This window comes from Zingiber officinale, chromosome 8A (assembly GCF_018446385.1).
Source record: "Zingiber officinale cultivar Zhangliang chromosome 8A, Zo_v1.1, whole genome shotgun sequence".
Lineage (NCBI taxonomy): Eukaryota > Viridiplantae > Streptophyta > Magnoliopsida > Zingiberales > Zingiberaceae > Zingiber > Zingiber officinale.
In genome coordinates, this window is record NC_056000.1 from 93,270,106 (window position 1) to 93,282,294 (window position 12,189).

The window sequence follows — 12,189 nt, forward strand, 5'->3', positions numbered from 1 at the left end:
ATCTACTGAAATCATCAGTAAATATGATGAAGTACCTATAACCGCCTCTAGTAGCAACATTGAAAGGGCCACATACATCACTATGTATGAGTCCTAACAAATCAGTTGCTCTCTCGCTGTGCCCACTAAAGGGAGTCTTGGTTATCTTGCCTCGTAGGCATAACTCACATATCTCATATGATTCAAAATCAAATGAGTCCAACAAACCATCCTTATGGAGTTGGGATAAGCGCTTGTCATTTATATGACCTAAGCGACAGTGCCAAAGGTAAGTTTGGTTCATGTCATTTGACTTGAACCTCTTGGTATTTACGTTATAGAAAGGGCTCTCAAGGTCTAAAATATAGAGTCCGTTTAACAGAGGTGCACTACAATAGAACATATCGTTTAAATAAACGGAACAACATTGGTTCTTTATAGTAAACGAGAAACCTTTCTTGTCCAAACAAGAAACTGAAATAATGTTCTTAGTAAGAGCAGGCACATAACAACAATCGTCTAACTCTAGTACAAGCCCAGAGGGCAGAGATAGCTGATAAGTTCCTACAGCAACACTAGCAACCCGTGCTCCATTGCCTACTCGTAGGTCCACCTCGCCCTTTGCCAATGCCCTGCTATTGTTAGTTAGAGCCCTAGAGCCAATCATTTGATGATTGTATGGACTCATTGTATCATATTCTTGTATATTAATAAAGGCATTTTGTTTGGTTATTATACTTATTTGTATTAGTGCCAAATAGACTAAGTATAATAGCGTCCTTAAGTAAAAGGTTCATACGTATATCAATCGATTAGTTGAATCGATAGTGAGATGATATAGGGAACACTACTCTAAATCATTCCTAGTCGAGTATTAACATTCAGGGACAACGTTAATGCAATAAGACTAGCATGTAGGTCAACTCGATGACTTGATCTCACAAGTCATGGATATGGAGATATCAAGTTGACACATGGGTATGCATTGGAGAATGTATACTGAATGACCCGCCATGAGAAAGTATCATGGATCGTTATATAAGTGGCATATACTTTCTCATGTGGCTATTAGTATGACTATTAGTCCTTAGACCTGAAGTCACCATGGATCCCTACATAAGGAGTTATGTACTTTGGTTTCGTCAAACATCACCCGTAACTGGGTGGACTATAAAGGCGATTACTGGGTATATAACGAATTATGTAGAGGGATGTGAGTGATGTAGATGAGATCTATCCCTCCCATATGACGGGAGCGACATCGGTATTCTTGATAGAGTGTGACCACTAAGTGCATGGCATAGACATTAGATGTTGAGCTCATTTGATCGAGTGAGTCTACTTGGAGTTCAAGATTTAGATTGATTAGAGGATGACACGGTCTATGCCTCATATTGATCAATCTAGATGTCTAGGATAGAAGGACAATGTCTCATATATTGTGAGGAGTCACAATTAGTAGTCACAAGGTGATGTCGGATCTCGACATTCTTGTAACTTGGGTAGTAATGATGTGTTGCTAGATACCGCTCATTACTTATGCTCCTAAATGGGTTTGGGGCATTGCCAACGTTACAAGAACCTATAGGGTCACACACTTAGGAAAATTAGATGGAGATTAGGTTCATATGATGAACCAAGAGGATTAGATTCATTTGATGAATCAAATTGGATTAAGAGTAATCCTAATTGGGCTAACTTGAGTTCGACTCAAGTTGATTCATGTGTTCAATGAGTCTAATTTAGATTTTGACTCATTGAATCAATTTAATTTAATGAATTAGATTCATTATATTAAGTTGGCTCGAATCAAATGGTTAGATTAGATCAACCATGGTAGAGATTGGGTCAAGTTTGACTTGACTTGAGAAGGAAGACCAAAGGTCAATTTTGACTTGACCTTTTGCCACCTCATTGGTGAGTTGGCATTAGGTGGACCAATAATGATGTTCCACATCATCATGGGTGTCACCTCATGGAAGTTACAAAGCCATTCTCTTTAATGGCTTCATATTAATTGCAATTAATGCAATTAATTTGGGGGTTTTTTGAGAGTGGCCGGCCACTTTGTATTGTAGAGGGGAATTCATTTTTCATTCAAGTGGTGTAACTCCTTCTTCTTCCTTGTGTTCTCTCCTTGCTCTCCCTCCTCCTCCTTGCCGTGACCTATCAAGGTGCTATCACACCTTTGTTTAGGTTTTCTCCATCAAGAATTGTTCGTGTGGATACTTCTAGAGGACCGACGCTTGACGGTCTAGAGATCCGACAACTTCTTGGACGAGCGGGAACACGAAAGGGCACACTTCAAGGTATATTCTTAACACATAGATCTAGGAGTAGATCTAAAAGGGTTTTAAAATTCGTACTCGTATTTATTTTGTTTTTCCTTGCACGGATCCGTTGGCCTTGGGTGATTTGGGGTTTCCGCGACGCGAAAAGCGATTTTCGCGGCCCGAAAAACCGAACAGTGGTATCAGAGCCACGTGCAAGGCTTGTACGAGTTTGATTTTTGGTTTTATGAAAACTGAAGTTTCTGTAATTTTCTGTAAAATTATGATTTTATAGTTTTTATGGGTAATTTTTCCGTAGAAGCGAAGCACAAGCTACCGGAAAGATTTTTCCAAAACGGCTTCGTTTTGCCCCAAATCCGTTTGGGACAGCGGGCTTGGGTGCCATTAGATCGCAAAGGAGCAACTCACGATGGTTAGATCGTGGGTAGGGGTACTGCCCCTAACCCCGCAAGGGGATTTGCTCCGCGATTGCACCCGAAATCGCTAAAAACGAACCTACCGGGAAGATTTTTCCGAAACGGCAATGTCTCGGCCCAAATCGTTTTGGGAAAGCGGGTTTAGGCGCTGTTGGATCGCAAAGGAACCCTCGCGATGGTTAGATCGCGGGTAGGGGCGCTGCCCCGGGGCCCCGCAAGGGGATCCGTTCCGCGATTGCGCCCGAAACCGCTAAACGGGATCGCCGGGAAATTTTACTAGTAAAAATTGTAAAAATTAATTTTAAAATTATAGAAAATTATGAAAATATATAATTTTGAATTATATATTAATTTTGTGATAGTCATGACCCAAAAACCCAATATGATTGGTTGTGTTGTAATTCATAATACGGTCTGCGTGCCGTTATGTGTTTGCGCGTGTTGTATGTTTTTATTTATTCGCGACCTGCGCGTCGTGCCTTCTCTTATATTCTTGTTGTAAATTAGATTTAGACTCGAATGTAACTCGAGTTTCAAATTGTAATGTACAAATTGGAGCGGTGGAGGGTCCACACGAGACGGAGTTCCAAGGCGGGCACGAGCAACACAAGATGGTCAAAGGGAGGAGCTTGGAGAAGCTGTTGACCCTAGGTTGACCATTTGATCTTCTCATTGGCTTGAGAAGATCGTAGTAGGGCCATGACTAAATCACAAATAAATTAATTAGTTAATTGCTTATGTATATGATGCATGTTTAATAAGTAATTAATTAATTAGTGTCTTACGATTAGATTAGATCTAAGTCGTGCACATGATGCACCCTTGCTATTAGATTAGATCTAAGTCGTGCACAAGATGCATCCTTTTCAATTAGATTAGATCTCGATCGAACCAACTCTAAATGCCTAACCGTGCCGTGATACCTATCACTACCTCGATCACATGTATTGTTGAATCTGCCAAAGCAGAGCAATACATATTATCTTGGTAGGGTACGTAGGGACAATCTTGGTCCCGCCTATCAACGCATGGGTGAATACAAACTCAATTAGATTGAGTATTCCTAGTTACTCGGTTGGATCGAGTCAACTATAGGCATTCTTCCAATGGTTGGAAAGGTAGGACAAAATCACGTTTATATTAATTCTCGGGCGTATTAGCCAAAGCTAACTTGAGTTTTAATATAAATGCGGATTTTATTCTATAAACAAGAGTTGCATAGAGATGTAATTGGTAATCGTTACCTACCGATCATACTAAGCCTTGGGCGTATTAGCCAAAGCTAACTCAAGGGTTAGTATGATGTGGATCTTGTCCCACAAGAATTATATAAATCAGTGGGAGCATCATTTAATTAAAGGCCTAATTAAATGATTTTAAAAGAATATAATATTTATTTATGCAAATTTTCTGTTGTAGATAACCATGACGTCGAACACGAATTCCTTCTCCCTGCGATTTGTCCTTGAGAAGGACAAGCTCAACGGAGCGAATTTCCTGGACTGGTACAGGAACTTGAGAATAGTTCTCACCCAGGAACGTAAACTGTACGTTCTGGAGCAGCCCATTCAGGAGGCTCCTCCTGCCAATGCCCCGCGAGCAGACAAAGATGCTTACAAGAAGTATCAAGACGACGCATTAGATGTGTCCTGTCTAATGCTTGCGACCATGAACTCTGAGCTTCAGAAGCAACACGAGTTGATGGGCGCTTACGATATGGTTGAGCATCTTCGCCAACTATATCAAGGACAAGCGAGGCATGAGAGATTTGAGATCTCTAAGGCACTGTTTCAGTGCAAGATGTCAGACGGGGTTCTTGTAGGTCCTTATGTACTCAAGATGATTGGGTACATAGAGAACCTACAAAGACTGGGGTTCCCACTTGGCCAAGAGCTGGCCACTGACTTGATCTTGCAGTCCTTGCCGGATAGCTATAGTCAATTCGTTCTCAACTATAACATGAACGAGATTGACAAGCCACTGCCCGAGCTACTTAGTATGTTACGAACTGCTGAGATTAACCTTAAGAAGGTTAAGCCCATTCTGATGGTCCAGAAGCACAAGGGCAAGGGCAAGCCCAAAGGTAAGGGAAAGTCCCAAACCAAGGGCAAAGGCAAGGCACTGAAGCCTAAAGGAGGGGTCGCCAAGGATGCTACCTGCTTCCACTGCGGTCAAACCGGGCACTGGAAGAGGAACTGCAAGGTATACTTGGAGGATCTTAAGAAGAAGCGAAGTGAGACTTCCACTTCAGGTATATATGTTATAGAAGTCAATCTATCTATTTCTACATCATGGGTATTAGATATTGGATGTGCTTCTCACATTTGTACTGATGTGCAGGCGCTGAGAAATAGCAGAGCATTGGCAAAGGGCGAGGTGCAATGGAGCACGGGTTGCTGCTGTTGCTGTAGGAACTTATCAGCTATCTCTGCCCTCTGGGCTTGTACTAGATTTAGATGATTGTTGTTATGTGCCTGCTCTTACTAAGAACATAGTTTCAGTTTCTTGTTTAGACAAGAAAGGATACTCTTTTATAATAAAAGACAAATGTTGTTCTGTTTATTTAAAAGATATGTTCTATTGTAGTGCACCACTAATAAACGGACTCTATATTCTAGACCTTGAGAGCCCTATTTATAACATAAATACCAAGAAGTTCAAGTCAAATGACCTGAACCAAACTTATCTCTGGCACTGTCGCTTAGGTCATATAAATGACAAGCGCTTATCCCAGCTCCATAAGGATGGTTTGCTGGACTCATTTGATTTTGAATCATATGAGATATGCGAGTCATGCCTACGAGGCAAGATGACCAAGACTCCTTTTAGTGGGCACAGCGAGAGAGCGACTGATTTGTTAGGACTCATACATAGTGATGTATGTTGCCCTTTCAATGTCGCTGCTAGAGGCGGTTATAGATACTTCATCACATTTACTGATGATTTCAGTAGATATGGTTATGTGTACTTGATGAAACATAAGTCCGAATCCTTTGAAAAGTTCAAAGAATTCAAGAATGAAGTACAGAACTAGCTTGGCAAGAGTATTAAAATACTTCGATCAGATCGAGGTGGTGAATACTTAAGCCATGAGTTCCGTGACTACTTAGCTGAGTGTAGGATTTTATCTCAACTCATTCCTCCTGGAACACCACAGTGGAATGGTCTATCTGAAAGGAGGAATCGTACCTTATTAGATATGGTACGATCTATGATGAGTCACACAGATCTTCCGACATATCTATGGGGATATGCTCTAGACACGGCAGCTTTCATTCTCAACCGAGTTCCATCCAAGGCCGTGATAAAGACACCATATAAGATATGGACTGGGAGAGATGCCCAGGTGTCTTTCATGAGGATTTGGGGCTGTGAGGCTTACGTACGACGTCAAGTCTCAGACAAATTAGGACCCAAATCCGACAAGTGCTATTTCATTGGATATCCCAAGGAAACTAAGGGATATTACTTCTACATTCCCAGTCAGCACAAGGTAGTTGTGGCAAAGACTGGGGTCTTTCTAGAAAGGGACTTTGTTTCTAGAAAGAGAGCGCGTTCGATCTTGAAGAAGTTCAAGATGCGAACAATAGCACTGATGCTTCGATGGAAATTGAACTGGAACCACAAAGTGTTGTGGATGATGTTGTTCCACAAGGAGTTGAGGAACAACAACCAGTTCATGTAGACATACCTCTTCGCAGGTCTGATAGGGTACGTCGTCAGCCTGAGAAATACTCATTTCTCTTGTCTGACCATGATGGCATTGTGCTCATAGAGGATAAGCCTACCACCTATCAGGAAGCTGTGATGAGACCAGATTCCGAGAAATGGCTAGAAGCCATGAGATCCGAGATGGAATCCATGTACACCAACCAAGTATGGACTTTGGTTGATCCACCTGAAGGGGTAAAACCCATAGGGTGCAAGTGGATCTTTAAGAGAAAGACTGACATGGATGGACTTATCTATAAGGGTCGCTTGGTAGCTAAAGGTTTCAAGCAGATTCATGGTATTGAATATGATGAAACCTTTTCTCCAGTAGCGATGTTTAAGTCCATTCGGATCATGCTTGCTATTGCAGCCTACCATGACTATGAGATATGACAGATGGATGTCAAAATCGCGTTTCTAAATGAAAACCTACTCGAGGATGTGTACATGACACAACCTGAGGGTTTTGTAGATCCACAGCATACTAGCAGAGTATGCAAACTGCATAGGTCCATTTATGGACTAAAGCAAGCTTCTCGGTGCTAGAATCTTCATTTCGATGATGTAATCAAACAGTTTGGTTTCATCAAGAACGAAGATGAGCCTTGTGTCTACAAGAAGGTTGTAGGGGATATAGTTGTCTTCCTCATATTGTATGTGGATGACATACTACTCATTGGGAAGGACATCCCTATGCTTCAGTCCGTCAAGACCTGGCTAGGGAGTTGCTTCTCAATGAAGGACTTAGGTGAGGCATCCCGCATTCTAGGGATTCAGATCTATAGAGATAGATCTAAGAGATTGCTTGGCCTAAGTCAGAGTACATACATTGACAAGGTACTCCTTCGGTTTGCCATGCAGAACTCCAAGAAGGGATTTCTGCTGATGTCACATGGCGTGAGTCTTTCGAAGACTCAAAGTCCCTCTTCTAGAGAGGAGAGAGACCGCATGGATCAGATCCCTTATGCCTCAGCCATAGGATCAATCATGTACGCCATGTTATGTACTCGACCAGATGTCTCGTATGCTTTGAGCATGACGAGCAGATACCAGTCAGATCCAGGTGAAAGTCACTGGATAGCGGTCAAGAATATTCTTAAGTACTTAAGAAGGACTAAAGAATATTTCTTGATATATGGAGGCAATGATGAGCTAGCTGTAAAGGGTTACAGTGATGCTAGCTTCCAGACCGACCAGGATGACTTTAGATCGCAGTCGGGGTTCGTATTTTGCATTAATGGTGGTGCTGTCAGCTGGAAGAGTTCGAAGCAGGATACAGAGAAGCCGAGTACATTGCTGCATCAGAGGCAGCAAAGGAGGCAGTTTGGATCCGCAAGTTCATCACTGAACTTGGGGCGTTTCCCAGCATTGCTGACCCCATTGAGCTCTATTGTGACAACAATGGAGCTATAGCACAAGCGAAGGAATCTCGCTCACACCAGCGGACCAAGCATATACTACGGCGCTTCCATCTCATTTGAGAGATTATCGATAGAGGAGATGTGAAGATTTGCAGAGTACCTACAGAGGCTAACATCGCAGATCCCTTGACCAAGGCTTTGGCACAAAGGAAGCATGATAGTCACACTAGGTCATTAGGCCTTAGAGCCTATACTGATTGGCACTAGTGCTAGTGGGAGATTGTTAGTTAGAGCCCTAGAGCCAATCATTTGATGATTGTATGGACTCATTGTATCATATTCTTGTATATTAATAAAGGCATTTTGTTTGGTTATTATACTTATTTGTATTAGTGCCAAATAGACTAAGTATAATAGCGTCCTTGAGTAGAAGGTTCATACCTATATCAATCGATTAGTTGAATCGATAGTGAGATGATATAGGGAACACTACTCTAAATCATTCCTAGTCGAGTATTAACATTCAGGGACAATGTTAATGCAATAAGACTAGCATGTAGGTCAACTCGATGACTTGATCTCACAAGTCATGGATATAGAGATATCAAGCTGACACATGGGTATGCATTGGAGAATGTATACTGAATGACCCGCCATGAGAAAGTATCATGGATCGTTTTATGAGTGTCATATACTTTCTCATGTGGCTATTAGTATGACTATTAGTCCTTAGACCTGAAGTCACCATGGATCCCTACATAAGGAGTTATGTACTTTGGTTTCGTCAAACGTCACCCGTAACTGGGTGGGTGGACTATAAAGGCGATTACTGGGTATATAACGAATTATGTAGAGGGATGTGAGTGATGTAGATGAGATCTATCCCTCCCATATGACGGGAGCGACATCGGTATTCTTGATAGAGTGAGACCACTAAGTGCATGGCATAGACATTAGATGTTGAGCTCATTTGATCGAGTCAGTCTACTTGGAGTTCAAGATTTAGATTGATTAGAGGATGACACGGTCTATGCCTCATATTGATCAATCTAGATGTCTAGGATAGAAGGACAATGTCTCATATATTGTGAGGAGTCACAATTAGTAGTCACAAGGTAATGTCGGATCTTGACATTCTTGTAACTTGGGTAGTAATGATGTGTTGCTAGATACCGCTCTTTACTTATGCTCCTAAATGTGTTTGGGGCATTGCCAACATTACAAGAACCTATAGGGTCACACACTTAGGACAATTAGATGGAGATTAGGTTCATATGATGAACCAAGAGAATTAGATTCATTTGATGAATCAAATTGGATTAAGAGTAATCCTAATTGGGCTAACTTGAGTTCGACTCAAGTTGATTCATGTGTTCAATGAGTCTAATTTAGATTTTGACTCATTGAATCAATTTAATTTAATGAATTAGATTCATTATATTAAGTTGGCTCGAATCAAATGGTTAGATTAGATCAACCATGGTAGAGATTGGGTCAAGTTTGACTTGACTTGAGAAGGAAGACCAAAGGTCAATTTTGACTTGACCTTTTGCCACCTCATTGGTGAGTTGGCATTAGGTGGACCAATAATGATGTTCCACATCATCATGGGTGCCACCTCATGGAAGTTACAAAGCCATTCTCTTTAATGGCTTCATATTAATTGCAATTAATGCAATTAATTTGGGGGTTTTTTGAGAGTGGCCGGCCACTTTGTGTTGTAGAGGTGAATTCATTTTTCATTCAAGTGGTGTAACTCCTTCTTCTTCCTTGTGTTCTATCCTTGCTCTCCCTCCTCTTCCTTGCCGTGACCTATCAAGGTGCTAGCACACCTTTGTTTAGGTTTTCTCCATCAAGAATTGTTCGTGTGGATACTTCTAGAGGACCAACGCTTGACGGTCTAGAGATCCGGCAACTTCTTGGACGAGCGGGAACACGAAAGGGCACGCTTCAAGGTATATTCTTAACACATAGATCTAGGAGTAGATCTAAAAGGGTTTTCAAATTCGTACTCGTATTTATTTTGTTTTTCCTTGCACGGATCCGTTGGCCTTGGGTGATTCGGGGTTTCCGCGACGCGAAAAGCGGTTTTCGCGGCCCGAAAAATCCAACAGCTATTTCTCAGCGCCTGCACATCAGTACAAATGTGAGACGCACATCCAATATTTAATACTCATGATGTAGAAATAGATAGATTGACTTCTATAACATATATACCTGAAGTGGAAGTCTCACTTAGCTTCTTCTTAAGATCCTCCAACTATATCTTGCAGTTCCTCTTCTAGTGCCCGGTCTGACCGCAGTGGAAGCAGGTAGCATCCTTGGCGACCCCTCCTTTCAGCTTCAGTGCCTTGCCTTGCCTTTGCCCTTGGCTTGGGACTTTCCCTTGCATTTGGACTTGCCCTTGCCCTTATGTTTGTGAACCATCAGAACAGTGTTAGGCTTAGCCTTCTTAAGGTTTAGCTCAGCAGTTCTTAACATGCTGAGCAGCTCGGGCAGTGGCTTGTCAATCTCGTTCATATTGTAGTTTAGAACGAATTGACTGTAGCTATCCGGCAAGGATTGCAAGATCAGGTCAGTGGCCAGCTCTTGGCCAAGAGGGAACTCCAACCTTTGTAGGTTCTCTATGTACCCAATCATTTTGAGTACATATGGGCCTACTGGAGCCCCGTCTGACATCTTGCACTGAAACAGTGCCCTTGAGATCTCAAATCTCTCATGTCTCGCTTGACCTTGATACAGTTGACGAAGATGTTCAACCATATCGTAAGCGCCCATTAACTCGTGTTGCTTCTGAAGCTCAGAGTTCATGGTCGCGAGCATTAGACATGACACATCTAATGCGTCATCTTGATGCTTCTTGTAAGCATCTTTTCTGCTCGCGGGGCATTGGCAGGAGGAGCCTCCGGAATGGGCTGCTCTAGAACGTACAGTTTACGTTCCTGAGTGAGAACTATTCTCAGGTTCCTGTACCAGTCCAGGAAGTTTGCTCCGTTGAGCTTGTCCTTCTTAAGGACAGATCGCAGAGAGAAGGTGTTCGTATTCGACGTCATGGAAATTCTACAACAGAAATAAATGCAGAAATAAGTATCATATTCTTAATTATTTAATTAGGCCTTTAACTAAATGATGCTCCCACTGAATTCTATAATTCACGTGGGACAAGATCCACATCATACTAACCCTTGAGTTAGCTTTGGCTAATACGCCCAAGACTTAGTATGATTGGTAGGTAACGATTACCAATTACATCTCTATGCAACTCTTGTTTATAGGATAAAATCCGCATTTATATTAAAACTAGAGTTAGCTTTGGCTAATACGCCCGAGAGTTAATATAAACGTGATTTTGTCCTACCTTTCCAACCATTGGAAGAATGCCTATAGTTATACTCGATCCAACCGAGTTAACTAGGGATACTCAATCTTATTGAGTTTATACTCGCCCATGCGTTGATAGGCGGGACAAAGATTGTCCCTCCGCACCCTACCAAGATAGTATGCGTTGCTCTGCTTTGGCAGATTCAACAACATCATGCGATCGAGGTAGTGATGGGTATCACGGCATGGTAGGCATTTTGAGTTGTCGTGATTTAGATCTAATCTAAATGATGTTGTATCATATACTCGAAGTAGATCTAATCTAATCGATAGAGTGCATCTTGTACACGATGTAGATCTAATCTAATCGTAAGGGTGCATCTTGTGCACGATTTAGATCTAATCTTAATCGCTAGGCACTAATTAATTACTTAATTAAACATGCATCATATACACAAGTAATTAACTAAGTTTTGTGATTAGTCATGGCCCTACTACGATCTTCTCAAGCCAATGAGAAGATCGGATGGTCAACCTAAGGTCAACTTCTCAAGCGCCTTCCTTTTGACCACCTTGTGTTGCTCGCGCCCTCCTCGTAACTCCGTCTCGTGTGGACCTTCCACCGCTTCAAAATTACATTACAATTTTGAAACTCGAGTTACATTCGAGTCTAAATCTAATTACAACCAGAATAAAAAGAAGGCACGACGCGCAGGTCGCGAAAAATAAAAATAAAAATAAAACGGCACGCAGGCCGTATTATGAATTACAACACAATATCCAAATCTAATTTGGGTCATTTGGGCCATGACTATCACAAAATTAATATATAATTCAAAATTATATATTTCTGTAATTTTTCTGTAATTTTTCATAATTTTACAGATTTTATGAGTAAATTTTTTCCGGCAGTCCCAATTAGCGATTTCGGGCGCAATTGCGGAGCAAATCCCCTTGTGGGGTTAGGGGCAGTACCCCTACCCGCGATCTAACCATCGCGAGTTGCTCCTAAGCGATCCAAGAGCACCTTATCCCGCTGTCCCAAAAAGATTTGGGTCGAAACGATGTCGTTTCGGAAAAAACTTCTCGGTAGTCGAAGCCTACAAGTGT